The sequence below is a fragment of the Lissotriton helveticus genome, chromosome 4_1, assembly GCF_964261635.1.
Source record: "Lissotriton helveticus chromosome 4_1, aLisHel1.1, whole genome shotgun sequence".
Classification (NCBI taxonomy): domain Eukaryota; kingdom Metazoa; phylum Chordata; class Amphibia; order Caudata; family Salamandridae; genus Lissotriton; species Lissotriton helveticus.
In genome coordinates, this window is record NC_136063.1 from 422,460,996 (window position 1) to 422,484,511 (window position 23,516).

Below are 23,516 nucleotides of genomic sequence, written 5' to 3' on the forward strand. Positions count from 1 at the left end.
ATACCCATGGAATGGCATCCAAGGGCAGTGAGAGGCAGTGCTGTGATTCGTGCTGCACTGCTTGACCGCAGATTTATGTGGCCTTGTGTGCCTTCATAAATCTCTCTTAGAACTTGAGTTGCTATTGCACCACCCTGCATGGGGCAAGAGCAACACTAAGGTGGAGAGGAGACGGTGTGCCAGCAAGGACACCTCCTACAGAGCAGCCTTCAAGATCTCTCTCAACCTCTACCATTTCCTGGTGAGGGCAACAAAGAAGATAGCCCTAGCTGCATGAATCTAAACCAGCACCAACATCACCAAGGAACTTTTAAACATCGATAAAGAATACTCAAAACCAAATGCCAGCAAAAACAACATCACACCCTGCAACCTTACCAACTTCTTCCATGATAAGAAGACTGAAACCATATACAGAAACTTCAAGCTCCACCGACACCTACAGACTTCCTCCACAGATACGTCACCACCACAACCAACACAAACCACTGAATGACCAGCTGGAACTGCCCTCCACCCAAGACACCCCATCCTCCATGAAAGTCAACCACTCAAGAGCTCCCGCAGAGCCATGCCTGCACCACATCTTCAATCTTGGAACCCAAAGGATTGTTCAGGAACTCACCACCATACTCAACTCCTCTATCACCACTGCAACATTTCCCGACACATGGCCTATACCACCACTGCAACATTTCCCCGACACATGGAAGCACACCGCATTCAGACCGCGGCTTCAAAATCCCTGCACCGACCCCAGAGACCTCAAAAACTACCAGTCAGAGACTCCCTGCTCCCATTCCCAGCTAAGGTACCGGAAAAGATCATCAACAAGCAACTCATGACACAACTGGAGCAGAACCAGCTACTTGACACCTCCCAATCCATCTTCTGCAGCAAACACAGCACTAAGACCGCCTGGATTGCAGCCACCTACAACATCCAAACCATCCTCAACCGAGGAGTAACCACAGCGCTGATCCTGCTCGACCTCACGGCAATCTTGAACACCATATCCTACCACACACTGATCATAAGACTCAACCATATCAGCATCCAAGGGGAAAGTGCTCAGAAGGATCACCTCCTTCATCACCGGAAGAACCCAGAGGAACTGCCTCCCACCATTCACCTCAGAACCCAAGGATATCGCCTTCAGTGTCCCTCAGAGCTGATCCCTCAGCCCCGCGCTCTTCAACACATATATGACCTCACTGGGCAACATCGTCAAATCCATGTTCTCTACATAATTTCCTAAGCATACAACACCCAATTTATTCCCTCAATTACTGATCACTTAGCGAATGCAACTTTATGAAGAACAACTGCCCACAGCTGAACATGGACAAGATGGCACTACTGATCTCTGGCAATGACAGTAACACTTTGAATGAATCCTGGTGGCTTTCAGGCCCAGGACCTGTACCCACTCCCTCCGACCACACCAGGAATCCCTGAATCATTATTGAAAACAAGCTCACCATGAAACCACAGATCAATGCTGTCTCCTCCGCCTGCTTATTTACTCTGCGCATGATACATAAGATCTTCAAAGAGACTACTACTGCACATCAGATGCCCGTGACACAGAACCTCATAACCAAATGACTGGACTACGGCAACACACTATAAATAGGAATTGCCACACACCTCCTTCAGAGACTTTAGAGTTTAGACCATACAGAACACTCGTCATCCACCTTCGGCAACAAACCCACATCACACCCTACCTCTAGCAACTCCACTGGCTCTCTGTACAGAAGAGATGCCAATTCAAGCTACTGACCCATGCACACAAGGCTCTACACAACCAAGGACCCACCTACATTAACCACCGCCTGAACTTCCGCCAACTGTCCAGAAACTTTGCTCTGCCATCTTTTCACTTGCCCAACCTCCGCATCTACTAAAACAGACGTTTAGGGCGCTCCTACTCCCACATTGAAGATATGACCTGATACAGTCTTCCCACACAACTCCATACCATAACCTCACTTCTGGAATTCCAAAGAGCCCCAAGACCTGCCTGTTCTAATGAGCCTCTGGGACCTGATAGCACCTGGATACCCTGCCTGGTGATTATCTGCGCTTATCAAATTTTTATTGATTTCTTGATTGATAAGTCACTTGTAAATATGCCCCCAAGTGTCACAGACACAAAAGGAAAAGAAACACCCTGCTTCAGCACCTGGACACTCTAATCTCTCACTCTGACCTGCCAAGTGTGCCCACTCGAGTCCAGGAACAATGGAAGCAGTCCTGAGGTGTATGATCCCGCAGAAGGTTTGATTCTGCTGTAGATCCCACTTCTCCCTGTTGTGCAGCTCTGAACTTACACATTTCCACTGTTAGGCAGCACAAAACCCGTGTTTTTTTAGTCTGATTCGCCGCTTCACCACCATTGCGTGTAAGTAACTGTACTGCAGAAGTACTACTGCACAGTGTATCCATCACAGAAAGTCCTTTTATGTAGCAATGAGTCAGAAAAATCAATGTCTTTTTTAGAAATGGGTGGGGCACACCAGAATATGATGCAATTGGTGTGGCAGACTGCATACTAGGAAGTGTGCAAGTTAGTTTCACATTCTCTTACTTTCTGTTAGTTTGTGCTGGGTGTTGGAGGTTTTTGGATAGTGTCTGTGCTGTTGGGCGATCTTTGGCCTTGTCAATGTCTGATCTGCCCTGTCTTGTGTGTTTGGAATACCCTTTGTGTCTTTTAATATTGTTTTAGTAGGTATTTGAGAATAGTTTTGAGGAATGTTCTTTTGGGGGGTTTGTGTGCCAAGGACTGAAAGGACCTTCTCACGAAGGGGGAAACAAATTCCTGAGGGAGAGTTGGGTGACCTCCTATGGCTAATTGGACATTACTTACACAGAATACTAGCCTCCAGGGGCATGGTTAGCCAGGGGTACCCACCCAAAGACAATCAAAAGGAAAGGTGAGAGCCTGTCCGCTCACATCTGAACAAATACGTTGACCAGGATTGAACCGTTGTCCAGATCAACCATCATTGGGCTGATGAGTTGGCACAGGAAGCAGATCTTGTGGACCACCTTGGACTGGAGATCAGAGGGCCAGTGTCATGTAGTTCTTACAAATACATAAGATCTGCGCATTTAGACAACATAAACTAAGGGATTGGTGTCTAGACTGATTCCGGACACCCCCAAAGGATATGTCAGCCTTTAAACCAGCTAGCTCACAGTGCCACTATAAGCCCCCTAACCTTACCAAGGAGCAAATAGTTTCTGGCAACCATCGATCATGATGACCCTTGATCCTTCGGGATCGTGGAACTAGTACAGTACTTTTCGTTCAGTCACTTGTGCTCACTTGGTCTGAGAGAGAAAGAATAAACATTGGGGAAATTTTCAATAGCATTTATTGAACCAGTGTCATTCTAATATAAAACATATTAGCTGCAACAATTAATCGAAACTAACATAAGAGATTACAAGCACCAATAGAGGAAATAGAGGATAGCATTGTACCATGGTGCTAAAACAGTGAATGTATGCAGGCATATAATCACGACAGTAATCAAGCGTACTCCTACTATGTGGATGCTACCTAAGTATACCTCAGTGTGCTTAGCATGTATGTGGGTGTAAAGCCAAGAATCCCCTAGGAAAGAACCAACCCTATTACCTGATGGGAGAGAATGAAGGACCCTGTATTGGTCTCAAGTTGGACACCCCGCAAGTGATGTCAGATGGCTGTGTGTTGAGGCTTCTGCAGGCAGGGACCCCAGAGTCCTGTGTCAGTGTGGAAGCGTCTCCTCTCCTTCCCTATTGAAGGTGTAGTTCTTCTATACAGAAAAGGTAGCCTAAGTGGTTCTACCACAAGTGATATGTTATGAGTATGATTATGGAGATGAGCCTAAATAAATAATTGTAATTTATGCAAAGTAGCCTGATCGCCTTAGGATGGAAGATAGCAATTAATTTTGTACACAGTGTGTTAATTCTGTTATGTATGCCATGTGCAGGGGATTTTACTAAGAATCCTCATGCATAATAAATGAGGCTAGCTTCAAGGAAACCAATCGACATTTATTCAGCATGTAACTAGGTAAAAGGTCAATGCTAGTACTGTTATGCAGTGCGAGGTAGGACGAATGTAGGTGAAAGGTTGCTTTGCTACTTAGGCCTAGATTGGGGGACATAACACCAGTAGGTATGTATATATGTACCATCTGCATGTGGTAATATAGATATTAAAGTAATTCAACATGTAAACATGTAAGAGACATTATCTGATTGGTTGTATTTTCAAATTGCATCATGGATCTTCCAACATGTACATTGCAATGAATGAATGTAAAGGAATTAAGCTACCTAAGGAACTTTGTCTGCCTCAGTATGTGTACATTGAGCCAATGTAAAGCAACACAGTGGCAATAGCTGCATTGCCATACCCAGGAACAAGAGGCAGATCAATGGGCTGTGGGTGGTTGTACACAATGAAAATTCATGGTATTATGACAATTCCCTCATGCAATACACGTGAATCACTAGGGAATGCTCCCAAAAGGCCAGAGCTCCACAATTAATTGCTAAGCAGGAAATATATATTCAATATAGATTTATGAGAAATGGTCCATGTATGCTGCAGTGTGCTGCACATGTACACAGATTCAAATGTCTTAGACAAATGTAAATGCGCAGAAATGTGGGTCTTACTGAGCAACACAAAACAAACCTGCCTACAAGGCATGCATCCTTGCACATAGTTGGAAGGTACCTAGATTTTCTGCTAGTCAAGACTCTGTGCACCGGTGCCATTGAAATTCCTATATGGCTTTTATGAGTCACATACAGTGTATAACTGTCCTTTATCATCACAGCACTACTGCAGTCTGCCTAGGGCGAAGCAGGAAAATTAGCACCAGAATGCCCACTACAAGTAGTAGGACCACCGGAAGCCCGCCAAAAACGCTTCCCAATACAGAATGTATGAAAGCTGGAATAACTCTGTAGATTGTTTGAAAGGTGCTTAATAGCCCAGTACCTATCCTTTTAAACAGGGGCGCGATCCACCTCAAACCGGACATGTTAGTGATAGGATGAAGCCTTTCCCCGAAAAGGAGCGGGAATTTCGTCCGGACTAGTGCCTGTATCTCAGATGAAGACTTTGCAATCTGGAGATCAAAAGTCTTTTGGGCTGAGGTTAAGGCCACATCCTTCTGTAAAAGCATGGCTTTCAGTCTGCTCAGAGAACCAAACCGTATAAAGGAAACATTCAATGAAGGCCATAGCATTGCCTCCCTAAGTGTGTGGGTCAGTGGAAACAATATTTGCATACAACAAAAATCGTCCCCTACATCCCCAGCAGACAACTCCGATCCTCCTCTATGTCCCTACTGGTGGTGTCCAGATTCAAGAAGAGCAGAATGGGAGGCTCAATGTTCTCCGCTCTTGCTCCGCAATTTTGGAATTCTCTACCTTTCCAAATGAGATCAACACCCTCGTATCTGGAGTTCCGGAGAGCTCTGAAAACCAACTTGTTCGCACAGGTTTTTAAAATCTAAACCGCATTACCCCCTCACTCAGGTATCACTTTCCTCTACAGCGCCATGAAACCGCTTGGTGTACGAGCGCTCAATAAATATTTTTAAATTCAAATTCAAATTCAACAAGTAACCTTGGAACTCACTGTGACCAGATATGCAATAGCCGGTACCATTCCACAACAACCTTAATCACTCAGTATCAAATAGCTCCCATTCGAGAGCAGCTCGAATACCGGATGAATCACGGCAGCTGGGGAACCCTTCAAGTAACACAATACATTAGCAACCAAAGCATAACAGGCTCCGTGAAGCGAAATATCCTTACAAACTAGGGACCCACTTAAAGCACTTTTACAGTTTGAACCACTGAGAAAAACTTCAGTGTCCCCATTTCTGCATCTAAATCTGTACGGTAAGTCCCAGTACTCATGGATGTACCCTTCTCCGAGCGCTTCATATTTGCATACCTGGTGATACTGGAGAAAATATTAAAATTGGCAAGTCATGACTGGCAGTGTAATGTAGACATGGATTAACCATTCTGTGAAGGTGACTCAGCCACTGTGAAAGGTAATTGATCAAATTTTTTATGTGCAGCATGGTATATTTTGCATCTCTTCGTGCCATTATTATCTGTCTTTCCGTTAGATTGTATGCAGAAAACAGAGTTGTGCTGTTGATGTAACACCAGGGCACGTGACCAGAATGCAATGACTGCAGCGTCCAGTTTAGCAGTATAATGGACCGCAATTGCAATTGCCCATGTTGTAAAATAGACAAATCCAGTTCCATTATATCTATTGCAGAAAATACAATGCTGCCCATCGAATAAATCCTGGAGGATAGTGTGGTCATGCCATTGTCGACATAGCCAAAGTCTTTTCTAGGTTCACACAATCTCTCAGCAGCCTCCTGTTGAGAGATTTTCCATAGCTTGTTGTAAATAGCATATAAGAAATGCTTTCAACGTGGCTTCCCTAAGATCTATGTCATCTGAGAGAAGGGACAAGTGTTTTTTCACTTGGGACAGTGTCAATGTCTTTACCCACTCTACGCATAACTTCCTGACATGAATATCTGCCTGTAATTAGTACAACCATGGTAATTTATGTACTGTAGGATCTCTTCAATATGAGCATCGAGGCAATCATATTAGGATGATCATGTTGTCATGTTCACATCTTCAGATATATATATATATTATTATTATTATTAAATGACATTTATAGAGCGCACTGACACCATGAGTTTCCTGGAGCTGTAGGACAGAGGGGGTGCAGACTGAGGAGGTTTACAAGGTTCAGCAGGGTGGGGGGAAGAGGAGAGTTTTGAGCTGGTTCCTAAAAAGAAGGAGGGAGCTACTGGATTTAATGGCCATAGGGAGTGGATTCCAGAATTTTGGGGCCAAGAAGGCGAACCTCCGTCCACCGAATTTATTGGTTCTTGTTTTGGGCACGACAAGCTTTTGGAGATGGGAAGAGCGTAAATCGCGAGTGGGGCGATAAGGGTGGATGAGTGAGGTTACGAAGGCGGGGCTGGTGCCATGAAGTGCTCTGAACGTGAGGCAGCCCACCTTGAAGGCCACTCTCTGCTCTATAGGCAGCCAGTGTAATTTGTGCAGCAGTGGTTTGGCTGATTGCCATTTAGGAGATTTGTAAATGAGGCGAGCTGCTTGGTTTTGGACTGCCTGTAGGCGGTGGAGAAGTGTTTTGGGAAGGCCGTGGTAGAGGGAATTGGAGAAGTCCAAACGGGATGAGTGGATGAGTGGAACAGTGTTATGGCCTCACATGCTTCACATACCTCATTTATTTATTGCAGGAACGCATTTGTATGTTTAGTAATAGTTTTTCCCTGCGTGTCAGTCAAGTAACTGCAGTTTATTGTCACATCTTGATGGCCCATTGGGAGGTAACACATTCCTCATGATGCCATTGCAGTGGCTGTACTACTTGGTGTATTTACAAAGAAAGCAGGTGCTAGTGACTTTAGTTAACTCCTCTTGAGATGCTAAGAAGTGGGTTATGATAGTACATATATACTATTGTATATGCTGTCCTTTCTGAAACAAACATACAAGACTCCGGTTTGTAAGAGTGAATTTATTTGCAAATGTGGGTCGCATAGACATTTTTGCAATGTTTGGTCCAACAAAACCAACATTGATTAGGAGCAATGGATGACCAGAAATGTTTGGAGACATGTCATGTGACATGTAGAGGTGGGGTGGATTTCAGTGAGGAGGTACAGATTGCCATTAGGGAAAGTAGGATTCATCAAATGTCCGCATGTGGATAAGATCAACAGGTGCACATACAAAAAGGTACAGTACTTGGTGACAGAGGAGGTGGCATGATGATAGACACAGGACCACTAGGAAACTGACCAGGATGCACAGACAAATGTTGCTTGGTAGTTCGCTGACAGAAAATAGAGAACTCCAAATCTTCCTCCCCTCATGGGTGTTGTGCCTCCTCTGAAGTTGGTGGTGTTTGTGTGGATGCATCTGTGGCACGTACACACATCAAGGGCAGATGTGGCTCCCCTGTTCTCACAAGCATTTCTCTGTGCCAGTAAGGAAGGCAGTCCATTGCTGAGAAGGGTCTGATGGCTTCTCAACAAGGCAACAGCATCACACTTGTAAGCATCCATTGTCGTCATATTGGAGTCTAACTTATGCTCCATCGATTCCAAGATACCAATAGCACCCAACTGGGTGGCAACCTCACTGGTGTAAGATGTGGGGGGCTATTGTTCTTGCCTCTACCTCGTGACACCAGCAATGTCAGCTAGGGACTCATCCATACTATGGAGCCATGGGTAGGTGTCTCTAATTACCTGAGTCATTTCCTTATTAGGACTGAGACACCTACGGACTCCTTCTAGGGTGCCTACTATTGTCTCCATCCCTGCCCACAGATAATCAGCCATTTGCTGCTGGACTTCTACCACTCGCCATTAAAAGTCAACTTAGGGATCCTCGGAGTCCGCAGTTGGCCTTGAACTGACAGATGGGGCATGTCCTGTGTATGATGGTTCCACTAGAGACCCTGTTGTCATCCCTTGCCATGACTTAAGGAGAAGATTAAAAGGAGTCCAGGAGTTGGTGGAAGGTGTCATCCTCCATGGGGGGCAGGATGGCATAACCAACAGGTTGGTCATCAAGGACAGGCTGCTGTACAGGTGATATTGTTTGTCCCGCTGCAATGAAACAGAAATATGTCATTAATGATCTATGATAATTGTTGACATAAGTAATTTAGGAGACAATCATACTTTATTTTAATTCACTTTATATTGTACATAGATGTGTTCAACATTTGTACAACAAGTAAATGCAGCCATGTTACACTGTTGTTGCCTTTCACATGTCAATATCTTTACATTGTTCACACAACCACTGTGTGACAAGTGGCCTATTTTTGTGATTCAGCACACTGGCCTGCCCTGCCTGAAAGAGTAAGTGCAGGTAAGGGCCACATTGATGTAGCATTCACTTATTATCACCAAATCTGAGAAAAGGTGCATGCCTTCCCTCTAGCCATCAGTTGGCCCACATCACTAACAAAGTAAAGCTATTTTCTCATTGTTTACATTTAATCATGCACTCTGCCTTTACCCTGTACACCACAACAATCTTCTTTGCTGTGCTGTCTTTAATGCAATTTTTTTAATCATGTGATCGAGGGGTCATATTTGACTCACATCAACACAACTCTACACAGCAAGCTACCTTTCTACACTGAAGGAATGGGTAAGAGCATGTGTTTACCATACTTTACTTATTTGTGGGGAATGCAGTCATTTCATTGTACACCCATTCATCTCTAGAGTCCAGAACAGTAGACACTGAGACCCATCTCTGATGAGTATAGTCACAGTCACACTTGGAAATAAGCAACTGCTCAAGCTCACTCAGTTTCCTCATTATTCAAGATGTTCATCTGCAGAGTAGCACAAATATCTTCACTCCACCCCATTCGCTTGTACTTGTACATGACTCCTCCAGCAATCATCATTCTGACCCAGGGACTCTATCTCATCTCACACACTGATGACACCCAGATCATACATTAACTCTCAGGAGACACCAACACTACCAACATTTGATATATGATGCCATTGACCAACATGCCTACCAGTATGTGAGAGCTATGGCTTATGCTGAACCTCACAAGATAGTAGTGAGGTTATTCTGCGACATGTACCTGACCCAAACACCTCACCCTCCAACCATCCCAAGAACCTGTTCTTCATCCTGGACACATACGTCTCCCTGTCACTTCGCAATTCCCTGTTTCACCTCCACATGCTTTCACATATTTGCATAATCAGACTTTTCCCCTTATGGCTCCCTTTTGACAAGTGCAAACCTTCACCCAGGCCAACGTCACATGTAGAATGTAGTACACCAATGTCCTTTTCTATGGCATCCCTGCACATCTGTCATACATGTTGGAAACTATCAAACACAGCAGTGCATGACTATCACTCAGCCTACCTTGTGGCACACACATCACACCTCACCTTCTTGAGATACAATGGCTCCCCATTCAAACACAATGCCAATTCGTTCTGGTCAGCCAGACCTAGAGGCACTACACTACAGGGGACCCATCTAACGCACACACCATCTATGTTTCCACAAACACTCCTGGAGCTCTGGTGTGCATCACTTGTATCCATTCCTACCCCCGATATTAATATGAGCAAGGCAGAAGGTAGGGTTGTCTCTAACATAGCAGGCAACACCGGTTAAACCCTCACACAGCACAGCTGCATACAATATGGTCTAGTGCTAGTGACTGTACACCTGGCTCTTCACTTGCTCCTACTTGGAGAGCCTTAACAGACTAAGTACCTGGATCCCATCTCAGGTGAGCAGTTAATCTTCTGGAGACCTCATTCAATTCTATTACTTTACACTCCAATTCTGTCTGCCTAACCCCATGATAAGCAAACTTACTTCATGGTGCAATGGGGCCTGCTTTGTCACTGCCATCTGTAAAATTTCCAAGATCCAGGCATGGTGCGCTGCTCTAGGCCAGATGTTTTCATTTGTTTTGTAGGACTTGTAGTCCTGGTCCATCAAGTTATACATTTCACTACAAGTCCCAGTATTAAAAGGACAACCTGGACTGGGGCAGCGTATCACGCAAAGACCTAAAAAACTTGGCAAGGCTGATTGGGCTGAATGCATAGCCTCTGCCCAGGATAATTACATTTATGTAATGGATGAGTTAACATGCGAGACATTCCAGCCCTTTCCCTCCCTTGCACACAACACAGTGCAGCTCAGAAAAGCATGTTGCTGCTCTGCATGGCAGTTTTCAAATAATTGACCCTCGTTTTCACTTTACCCTGTAATGCCTCCTGGTCCTCGACCCCAGCACTGTTCTTTCCTTCCACTCCTGCCACCAACACTGTCGGGATGAGTGACTCCACCTGCTCCTCCAATGGGCCCAACTCCTCCTGGAGATCTGGTCATCCTCCAGTCCTCATCCTCCAGTCCTCACTCACTGCTGCCCCACGTTCCTGGCCAGTTTCTCTTTGGTCCTGCGCTTATAATCGTGCCAGCGCTTCTGGCACTCTGGCACTGTCCTTTTTGTTTGGCCTATACTATCGATCTTATCCACTAATGACTGCCAAATGGCTTCCTTCCTCCCTCATGGCAAATTGTAGGTGACAAAGAGAAGGTGTTCATTCTTTGGCACCTCAGCTATTAACATCTGGTTCTCCTCCTCAATGAAATTGGTCTTGCTCTTTCCTTGGCCTGCTGTCGAGTCATCTTGGCTGGGGTTGGTGTTGTTGGCTCCATTGAGAAGTGTTAGTTCTCCTGAAATGTAGTGGTTTCCAATGCATCATTTTTACCTGCAATTGCTTAGCTGTTTTTAAACTTCCCACCATGCAACGCATGCCTACGTGACACAAAGCTGATTTGCGGCACTTTATGACATGCAAATCAGCTTTCCATCATGTAGGTTGCGGTTGTGTTACATCACCTTGTGTTGTTTTACTGCCCGATGTGTCTGAATTTCTGACGCACCTCTGGTGCTTGCGATATGTTGTACTGTCCCATAAATAAGGCGCAGCCATGTCAGACAGAACTAATGCAACGCAGCACAAGTTTTTGTGACACAAATCTGCCAAAACGCAGCGTTGCATCAGTTCTCATAAATATGCCCCAATGTCCCTAAGTCCCGTTTTAAAACAAATCCGTGCAAGTATTCTCAGGCAAGACCCCAGATGAACCTTCCTGTATTTTTGCCTGCTGTTCTTTTTTACTTCATAAAAACATTTCAACTGAGAATGTGCTCACTATCCATGATCATACATGATCATCCCACTTAAGTATAATTTTCACACATAATTTGAGAAACCTGGATGTGGACTATAGGCCAGAGCTGCCAACTGTCAATCTGGGGAACCAGGTTCAAGTCCCAGCGTTGGCTTTGGGCAAATCATTTATACTAACATTTTGAAATTGCGAGATCCTAATTGTGATTCCATGCAACTCGCAATTAGGAAATCACAATTTAAAATTTACGAAACTCCATTGAGTTTCATTTGCGATTCCCAGTAGGATGCAAATGCCCTCACTCATTAATATTCATGAGGTAGGTCGCAATTTGCGACCGATTGAGAATTGCTAAAAAGCTCAAGGATGGTGGCCTGCTGGAGACAGCAGACCACTATGTCTGTTTTTGCTTTTCAATATGGCAACTTTTTTTTTTAATGCAGCCTGTTTTCCTTCAAAGAAAACGGGATGCATTTCAAAAATAAAAATTAAAAGTATTCTTTTAATTTTTTAAGAGTAGGCAGTGATCCTTGGGACCACTGCCTGCTCTGATAAAACGTTTTTGCATGCATTCACAAAGGAGATAGCACCAAAGTAAAATTGGTGTTAAAAGTGAATGTTTTACGACCGAAATCCGGAAGCAAAATATTCGCACATACCCTTGCGATTCGATAATAGGGAGGGACGCCCTTAACACACCCCTTCCCACTACCGACTCGCAGAACTCAGATTGCAATTCTGTAACATGTTAGTGAATCGTAATTTGGGCTTTGTACATCCCAAAATGCATTTTTCCTGTCGCAAACGTCCCGATTCTGGGGCAGTGTTAGCGCTATATAAAACTGCAATATATATCTATATAGCATCCAAAATGCACTACTGGGCCTCATTTTAACACACAAATGCATAAGGAGCCTCACCCCATGCTCTGCTGCAGAAGGGATTTTTCCAAATTTGCTAAAATCATTAGTATCAAAACCAAGATTTTTCAGAAGCCTGGTGATTTAAGTGAAGGGATGCTACAGGCCAGCACCCCAGTCTGAACAGTGCTCCAGCTTCAGTGCAGTTCAGCATCTGCCACTTTTATGAGCAGATCAACATCTTCACCACAGTCCAATAAAGACATATCAAAGAGTATGGGCAAGATGGTGACATTTACAAATAATGGCTGCCAGAGAGCAACACAAACAATTATTAAGAGTGTGTTATTTTGGTAACTTACAGCATTTTGAAAGCATGCTTACTATTATATTAAAGAATCGCCCCATATCTTGTCCTAGCTAGGTGTGTTGTGAAAGTTTATTGTTCTACAAGTTGGGTCGTGGTTCTAAAATATTAGGAGAGCACTGTTGTAGTTCAAAGTGATAGATGAAAGCTGTTGTATTTTTCAGTACAGAAAGATAAGCATAACCTTCGTCTCCGCATTCTATAAAGAATTGAAACCTTCTGTTACAAAGGCAATCATATAATATATTTAAACCTTGAACTCTTCTGTTTAATCTAAATAAATCTTTTTGGCTATCAGTCTGGTACATTGGCGCAGTATCCTTTACTACTATGTTGAAATCATTTTATTTATTTTGCTATTTTTATTTAAATACAGGAGTGTTTAATGACTATTGTTACTTTTCTACCATGCTTGTCCTATGTTGCCGTTTTTCTTGCAACACATTAATATGTCAGTTTGTAATTTTCCACTGTAAGGTGCACTGTTACCTTTGAATCAGGTTTATGCTACTTAAAAGTACAAAATAAATAAATGTATCAATTTCACACCTGTATTGAATAAGGTTTTCATGTGTTCCCAGGCTATATTGAGCAGATTTAGGGTAATGCAATTTGTACAGGGAAGTCTTTACTAACACACTTGATTAATGCGATTTGGTGGTAATAGTTAATTATTGTTATTGTAAATTAGTACTTGTATAGTGCACGTTCCAGTTTAGCAATATATTATTTATGGAAACGTCGGCTTCCATGGTCACAAATTGGAGTCAGAGACGTTTTAAGGCATGGGCAAAGTGGGCTCTGGCCCCGGGCCCTAGCCTTTCATGGGGCCCTGCTAGAGCCAGCTCTGTTCTGCAGAGTCTTGCACTGATGACCTTTAATGATTTTTGAACAGGTTATTTTTAATACCATTTTACTTTAATTTCTATTTAACATGGCTAATGTGTGGGGCTCTTACAGACATTTTGCAGAAAAATGTTGTGTTATGCTTCATGCAACATCCATGTAAAAAATTATTTTACATCAAAACAGGACCTCAAATATTAGAAATGGGAGGATGTCACAGAGATTATTTGCAGTAATATTAGTGAGCCGCTGATGTGTTACAATATTGAAAACACATGTTACTATCACTGAATATTAGATGTATACACATTTAGAATGTGGACCAGTGTGCCTGTGCACCGTCACTGACTTAGCAAAAGAGGACATGGGAGTTCAAATTGAATCATAAATTGAAAGCTGTCCCAAACAGGGCATTTTACATTTGGCCCAGGGCCCCCAAATTCCTTACGATGTCCCTGATTGTAGTCCCTTCAAACTGTATAGACCAGTGGTCTCCAAACTTTTTAATGCTGGCCACCCCCCTAGTAAAGAAATAAAATACATTGTCGCCCCCAGATTTTTTCACAATTATATTATTAAACTGGCAATCCTTAAATATGTCTTGACTTATTTAAACACGAGACATATTTAAACATTGCAGTCAAATTCTGTTTTCATTTTTCCCAGCTAGGATATAAATGACAAAGGAAGCTAGTGATGGCCCATTACTGATGAGCTTTCTGCCGCTCATTGTTTCCCACCACTTAAAACAAAGCACTGCTCTCAGCAGAAGCTTCTTTTGGCCAGAGCCTGGTGCCCCCCTTGGGATCACTTGAGGCTTCCCTAGGGGGGGACATCCCCCGGTTTGAAGACCCCTGGTCTAGGACCAATGCTTTTGACTTCTGTGGACCTCCACTTATTTGTTACTGGATTTTGGGGCCCCTTACTGAGTTATTATTGTAATCCAGTATCCTGGCCTAATCGTTTGCGAGGATCTGAACTGCAAAACAATTCACAAAGACACTGACACAAGCATTCATCAAATACACAAATGAGGAATTTTATTTAATTCGCAACAAATATCAAATAGTTACATTTAAATTTTAATGGGAAGGTTGCAGCTTTTCTAATTCAGTTGAGGTCATCCACTGTCCAAGCTATATTCTCTTTGATGCACTTGCACTACTTCCACAAACCAATTTGAGGATAACAGCTTAATTTATTAGCCTCCAATTTCAAACTCCTTTCCATTTACAGAACGTATTAAAAAAATCGTTTTACATTTTATGTCCTTATTCCGATACACTTTATTAATCTTTTGAGCAGTCGCTGACCCCCTGCGTAACAGTCGAAAACCTCTGGGGGGGTCCCGGGATCACAGGTTAAGAACCGCTACTCTAGACAACCCTATTTAATAGCAGGTCAGTAGCCTGTGCAGGCGCTTATGCATCTCTGTATTGGCACCTGTGTGGTATCTTATTAGAGATACATATTTCGCTAAACGTGCTATGCTGATCTTCACCTACAGGAGACAATGATGTATCTTGAGTCCATTTTTATGATTTATTCACTCAATTGCACCATCATTATATTCAACGACTGCGACTTATAATTGTTCAGAAAAATGTCTGCACAATTGTGTTTATGATGGCTGTTTGGGGTCAGAATTCCAGTGCCGTGTATTCAATTACGCGCAATTATTGATAGCACTGCCCACTTCTGCGTTCTCGCTCAAGCTTTCCTCCTGGTGCACGGAGGTGCATGTTTGTTCCCCAACCAGCTCCAGGACAGATGTGCATGCAGGCACCAGAGGAATCTCTTTTTCTGGAAAACATTTTGCACATGTACGCTGCAGACATGAGTCAAACAGGAAAACACGACTGACGAGGAGCAGGCGCGCGGCCCGGCCTGGTGTGGTCGCGGCCGGGGTGATTTCCAAGCTTAGAGTGGCTCGAAAGGCCCGTCCCTCGCCGCAGAATGTCTATGCCAGACTTCCAACGTGAGAATTGCACCCCTCTTTATTGCACATCTCGGCGCTGCCAAATTGGAACAGGAAATGCTGCTACAGCCCAGCTGGAAGCTGGTATTTATTTCAGGGGCACATAAAGTCAGGGTAGATAACCGCTTATTAGACTGCGACTCGACACACTTAGCAGCGTTTATTAGCGTCTAATTTCAGTTTCTCAAGGCCACCATTAGAGGGTTGGCAAGAAAGTGTACCAGTGGCATACTTTTAGGCGAGTCCAAAAAAAAGGTAGAAATAGAGCCTGCGCCATATTTGAAGTGGACCCCGGCAGGCCAGGGACGACAGGGCGCTGCATGCGAGTGCACCCATGCTTCAATGTCCAACAGGAACCACAGGTTCATGGTCCCATGCCCAGCATGGACCACAGGGCACTGCGTGCTACTGCACCCATGCTTCAATGCCCAACAGGAACCACAGGGCAATGTGTGCTAGTGCACTCATGCTCCCACGCCCAGCATGGACCACTGGGCGCTGCGTGCTAGTGCACCTATGCTTCAACGCCCAACAGGAACCACAGGGCGCTGCGTGCTAGTGCACCCATGCTCCTACACCCACCAGGGACCACAGGGCGCTGGGTGCCAATGCACCCATGCTTCAACGCCCAACAGGAACCACTAGGCACTGCATGCTAGTGCACCTATGCTCCCACCAAGGACCACAGGACGCTGCGTGCTAGTGCACCCATGCTCCCACGCCCAGCATGGACCACTGGGTGCTGCGTGCTAGTGCACCCATGCTCCCACGCCCAGCATGGACCACTGGGTGCTGCGTGCTAGTGCTCCCACGCCCAGCATGGACCACTGGGTGCTGCGTGCTAGTGCACCCATGCTCCCACCCGGGACCAGAGGGCACTGCGTGCTGGTGCACCCATGCTTCAATGCCCAACAGGAACCACAGGTTCATGGTCCCATGCCCAGCATGGACCACAGGGCACTGCGTGCTACTGCACCCATGCTTCAATGCCCAACAGGAACCACAGGGCAATGTGTGCTAGTGCACTCATGCTCCCACGCCCAGCATGGACCACTGGGCGCTGCGTGCTAGTGCACCTATGCTTCAACGCCCAACAGGAACCACAGGGCGCTGCGTGCTAGTGCACCCATGCTCCTACACCCACCAGGGACCACAGGGCGCTGGGTGCCAATGCACCCATGCTTCAACGCCCAACAGGAACCACTAGGCACTGCATGCTAGTGCACCTATGCTCCCACCAAGGACCACAGGACGCTGCGTGCTAGTGCACCCATGCTCCCACGCCCAGCATGGACCACTGGGTGCTGCGTGCTAGTGCACCCATGCTCCCACCCGGGACCAGAGGGCACTGCATGCTAGTGCACCCATGCTCCCCCGCCCAGCATGGACCACTAGGTGCTGCGTGCTAGTGCACCCATGCTCCCACCAGGGACCAGAGGGTGCTGCATGCTAGTGCACCCATGCTCCCACGCCCAGCATGGACCACTAGGTGCTGCGTGCTAGTGCACCCATGCTCCCACCAGGGACCAGAGGGCACTGCATGCTAGTGCACCCATGCTCCCCCGCCCAGCATGGACCACTGGGTGCTGCGTGCTAGTGCACCCATGCTTCAACGCCCAACAGGCACCACAGGGCACTGCATGCTACTGCACCCATGCTTCAACGCCCAACAGGAACCACAGGGCACTGCGTGCTAGTGCACCCATGCTCACACGCCCAGCATGGACCACAGGGCGCTGCGTGCGAGTGCACCCATACTTCAATGCCCAACAGGAACCACAGGGCACTGCGTGGTATTGCACCCATGCTTCAACGCCCACCAGGGACCACAGGGCGCTGCGTGCTAGTGCACCCATGCTCACCAAAGACCACAGGGCGCTGCGTGCTAGTGCACCCATGCTCCCACACCCACCAGGGACCACAGGGTGCTGCGTTCTAGTGCACCCATGCTCCCACATCCACCAGGGACCACAGGGCGCTGTGTGCTAGTGCACCCATGCTCCCACGCCCAGCATGGACCACTGGGTGCAGTATGCTAGTGCAGCCATGCTCCCATGCCCAGCATGGAGCGCTGGGTGCTGCGCGCTAGTGCACCCATGCTTCCACCAGGGACCACAGGGCGCTGCGTGCTAGTGCACTGATGCTCCAAAGCCCAACAGGGACCACTAGGCGCTGCATGCTAGTGTACCCATGCTCCCATGCCCAGCATGGACCACTGTGTGCCTCGTACTAAGGCACCCATGCTCCCACGCCCACAAAAGAACACAGGGTGCTGCGTACTAGTGCATCCATGCTCCAACGCCCAACAGGGACCACTAGGCACTGCATGCTAGTGCACCTATGCTCCCACCAGGGACCACTGGGCACTGTGTGCTATTGCACCCATGCTCCCATGCCCAGCATGGACCACAGGGCGCTGCGTGCTAGCGCACCCATGCTCCCACGCCCACCAGGGACCACAGGGCACTGCGTTCTAGTGCATCCATGCTCCCACGCCCACCAGTGACCACAGGGCGCTGCGTTCTAGTGCACCCATGCTCTCCCGCCGACCAGGGACCACAGGGCACTGCGTTCTAGCGCATCCATGCTCCCACGCCCACCAGGGACCACAGGGCGCTGCGTTCTAGTGCATCCATGCTCCCACGCCCACCATTGACCACAGGGCGCTGCGTTCTAGTGCACCCATGCTCTCCCGCTGACCAGGGACCACAGGGCACTGCGTTCTAGCGCACCCATGCTCCCACGCCCACCAGGGCCCACAGGGCGCTGCGTGCTAGTGCACCCATGCTCCCACGCCCACCACGGACCACAGGGCACTGCGTTCTAGTGCACCCATGCTCCCACCAGGGACCACAGGGCGCTGCGTTCTAGCGCACCCATGCTCCCACGCCCACCAGGGACCACAGGGCGCTGCGTGCTAGCGCATCCATGCTCCCACGCCCACCAGTGACCACAGGGCTCTGCGTGCTAGTGCATCCATGCTCCCACGCCCACCAGGGACCACAGGGCACTGCGTTCTAGTGCACCCATGCTGCCACGCCCACCAGGGACCACAGGGCTCTGCATGCTAGTGCATCCATGCTCCCACGCCCACCAGGGACCACAGGGCTCTGCGTGCTAGTGCATCCATGCTCCCATGCCCAGCAGGACCGCTGGGTGCTGCGCGCTAGTGCACCCATACTTCCATACCCACCAGGGGCCACAGGGCGCTGCGTGCTAGTGCACCCATGCTCCCACACCCAGCATGGACCACTGGGTGCTAGTGCACCCATACTCCAATGCTCACCAGGGACCACAGGGTGCTGTGTGCTAGTGCACCCATGCTCCCACGCCTAACAGGGACCACAGGGCGCTGCGTGTTGGTGTACCCATGCCCACTAGGGACTACAGGGCGATGTGTGCTAGTGTACCCATGCTCCCTCGCCCTCCAGGGACCACAGGGTGCTGCGTGCTAGTGCAAGCATGCTCTCAAGCCCACCAGGGACCACAGGGTGCTGCGTGCTAGTGCACCCATGCTCCAACGCCCACAAGGGACCACTAGGTGCTGCATGCTAGTGCACCCATGCTCCCACCATGGACCGCGGGGCGTTGTGTGCCAATGTACCCATTCTCCCACGCCCACAAGGGACCACAGGGCTCTGCGTGCTAGTGCACCCATGCTCCCACGCCCACCAGGGACCACAGGGCGCTGCGTTCTAGTGCACCCATGCTCTCATGCCGACCAGGGACCACAGGACGCTGCATTCTAGTGCACCCATGCTCCCACGCCCACCAGGGACCACAGGGCTGCCCCCCAAGCCCACCAGTGACCACAGGGGGCTACGTTCTAGTGCACCCATGCTCTCACGCCGACCAGGGACCACAGGGCGCTGCATGCTAGTGCACCCAGACTCCCATGCCCAGCATGGACCGCTGGGTGTACATGCTAGTGCACCCATGCTCCAATGCCCACCAGGGACCACTAGGCGCCGCGTGCTAGTTAACCCATACTCTCATGCTCAGCAGGGACAATAGGGCGCTGCATGCTAGTGCACCAATGCTCCCACACCCAGTATGGACCGCTCAGTGCTGCGTGCTAGTGCACCCATGCTTCAACGCCCAACACGAACCACAGGGCGCTGCGTGCTAGTGCACCCATGCTCCCACGCCCAGCATGGACTGCTGGGTGCTGCGTGCTACTGCACCCATGCTTCAACGCCCAACAGGAACCACAGGGCACTGCGTGGTATTGCACCCATGCTCCAATGCCCACCAGGGACCACTAGGCGCTGCGTGCTAGTGCACCCATGCTCCCACCAGGGACTACAGGATGCTGTGTGCTAGTGTACCCGTGCTCTCATGCCCAAGAGGGACCACAGAGTGCTGCGTGCTAGTACACTCATGCTCCCACACCCAGCATGGACCACTGGGTGCTAGTGCACCCATACTCCAATGCCCACCAGGGACCACAGGGTGCTGCGTGCTAGTGCACCCATGCTCCCACGCCCAACAGGGACCACAGGGCGCTGTGTGTTGGTGTACCCATGCCCACTAGGGACCACAGGGCGCTGTGTGCTAGTGTACTCATGCTCCCACGCCCAACAGGGACCACAGGGCGCTGCGTGTTGGTGTACCCATACCCACTAGGGACCACAGGGCGCTGTGTGCTAGTGTACCCATGCTCCCTCGCCCACCAGGGATCACAGGGTGCTGCATGCTAGTGCACGCATGCTCTCAAGCCCACCAGGGACCACAGGGCGCTGCATGCTAGTGCACCCATGCTCCCACGCCCAGCATGGACCGCTGTGTGCTGTGTGCTAGTGCACCCATGCTCCAACGCCCACAAGGGACCACTAGGTGCTGCATGCTAGTGCACCCATGCTCCCACCAGGGACCACAGGGCACTGTGTGCTAGTGTACCCATGCTTCAACGCCCAACAGGGACCACTAGGCGTTGCATGCTAGTGCACCCATGCTCCCACCAGGAACCCCAGGGTGCTGTGTGGTAGTGTACCCATACTCGCTCGCCCACCAGCGACCACAGGGTGCTGCGTGCTAGTGCACCCATGCTCCAACGCCCAACAGGGACCACTAGGCGCTGCATGCTAGTGCACTCATGCTCCCACCAGGGACCACAGGGCGCTGTGTGCTAGTGTACCCATGCTCCCTCGCCCACCAGGGACCACAGGGTGCTGCGTGCTAGTGCATGCATGCTCTCATATGCACCAGGGACCACAGGGTGCTGCGTGCTAGTGCAGTCATTCTCCCACACCCAACATGGACCACTGGGTGCTGGGTGCTAGTACACCCATGCTCACACGCCACCAGGGACCACAGGGCGCTGTGTGCTAGTGCACCCTTGCCCTCATGCCCACAAAGGACCAAAGGGCGCTGCGTGCTTGTGCACCCGTGCTCCAACGCCCACCAGGGACCACTGGGCACTGTGTGCTTGCCAGGGACTGTCCGGGACTATGTGGAGAACACAGTCAGGGACTTTGGTAAGGACTGGGAACTGGGTAGAAAACGTACACAGAAAGAGGAGTGCAGCGCTGCCCAGGATCATACAGGGAGTCAGAGGAGAAAAAGGAATCCAAAGGGGAAGCCTGTAGAAGTGAACAAGATGGGTAAGACTCAGAAAGGAAGGGCACTTATGCTCTCACGCCCACCAGGGGCCACAGGGCTCCTGCGTGCTAGTGCACCCATGCTCCCACCAGGGACCACAGGGCGCTGCATGCTAGTGCACCCATGCTCCCACGCCCAGCATGGACCGCTGGGTGCTGCGTGCTAGTGCACCCATGCTCCAACGCCCAACAGGGACCACTAGGCGCTGCGTGCTAGTGCACCCATGCTTCCACCAGGGACCACATGGTGCTGTGTGCTAGTGCACCCTTGCTCTCATGCCCACATGGGACCACAGGGCGCTGCGTGCTAGTGCACCCTGCTCTCACGCCCACCAGTGACCACAGGGTACTGCGTGCAAATCGTGGTAGGAGAACGACGTTCGTGCCTTTGAGGGAAAGTGGATATCAGCCCTGTTCCTATTGGATTGTAGCCTCTACTTAGATTGACTTTGAGCCCATGTATGAGGCAATTATCTCGCTATTGTTTGCCCCGAATCTCGGAGAGAAATTGAGCCCCTTGTAAATTGCGAGAAAGATTGAGCTCCGTATTGGCACTCCATGGCGACTTGTAATTCTACAGGCAGCCAGTTGGATTTATTTCATCTTTAAGGCCTCTTCAGCCACTTAATATTCCAGGCTTGGAATATGATATAGAGTCTGAGCCCCTTCTGGTGTTTATGCATTTCTGTGTTCCAATATCCATGAAGGAATCACGTACCAGTAAAGAATTGCATCCATTGCGCCCTGACGAAGGAATTAACAGCCTGATTCATGAAGCTAAATTGCACTCGCAAAGGGCAAGATTCTCAGAATCTTGCCTTTTGCGAGTGCAATTTTGGCATTTGGGATTCACAATCCCAAATGCAAAAATCGCTAATGAAGAATTAGCTAATATGCGAGAATTAGCATTTAAGGAATCTCTATTAGAGATTCCTTAAATGCTATTCATGACACTTTCAAAAATTGCGATTTTGCAAATTTGGCCCGCTATTTACCGAGAGGTCAGACCTCTCGGTAAATAGCAAAAACTTAGAAAAATGCTTTTAAAAGCATTTTTCTAAGTTGCATGTTGCACACACACATGTCCTTTGGACATGTGTGTGCGCAACACCTGTTCAAATGTGCATTTTAGGGGTGCTACAGGGTGTCCTTTGGACACCCCTGGCACCCTTAAAATCGCTATCTTATTTGCGAGTAGTAAATTGCTACTCGCAAATAAGGGATACTCCCCATTCATTCCTATGGGCCTTTTGGCCCATAGGAATGAATGGGGAGTTATTCCTTTTTTTGCGAGTAGCAATTTTCTACTCGCAAATAGAGAACATGTAGGAATCGCTATTTATTTAGCAATTCCTACATGAATACAGTTTTGCGTGTCCTCAATAGCGAGTCGCTATGATTCGCTATTAGGGCCACGCAAAACGGCCCGTACATGAATCAGGCTGTTAGACCCTTGTCTTACTCCGAAAGGCGCGTTGTTGGACAGGCCACATGAAGGGCTCGCTCCCTCCCCGCAGGACAGGGCCCGGGCCACCGTCAGCACCATTGCCCGGCCCAGCCGCCATCTTGGACACGGCACCACGCGGCCGTGCGGCCTCAGCCCGACCCCAACCCTGGGCCTGGCTAGGCCCCGACATCCCGGCACCACCCTCCACCCAGGAGGTGAACGGCCCACTTGGCAGGTCAATGGGAGTACGAAGTGTTGATGGCTCTCCCCCGCCAGGTGCCGAGCACCCCCAGCCTCCTCGGGCGCTGGCTCCACCCCCCTGCTGGGTGTCTGGACTCCCTCATCCCAGACCTCCCGACCTCCAAGAGCGAGGGTCCGGACATCAAAGGGCGCCAGACCTATAACTGAGGCAGCCCCAGGACAGGAAGGCAGTTGTATCCTGGAGTCGAGAGACACCGCGACGAACTCATCCTTGACGGACTGTTGGCGCTGCCACAGCCCTGCCTTGTGAACTATTGTCCTGCCTGCTGGCGCTGCCGCGGCCCTCTGCAACCTTCATCCTCGTGGGACCTGCTGGCGCTGCCGCGGCCCTCTGCAACCTTCATCCTCG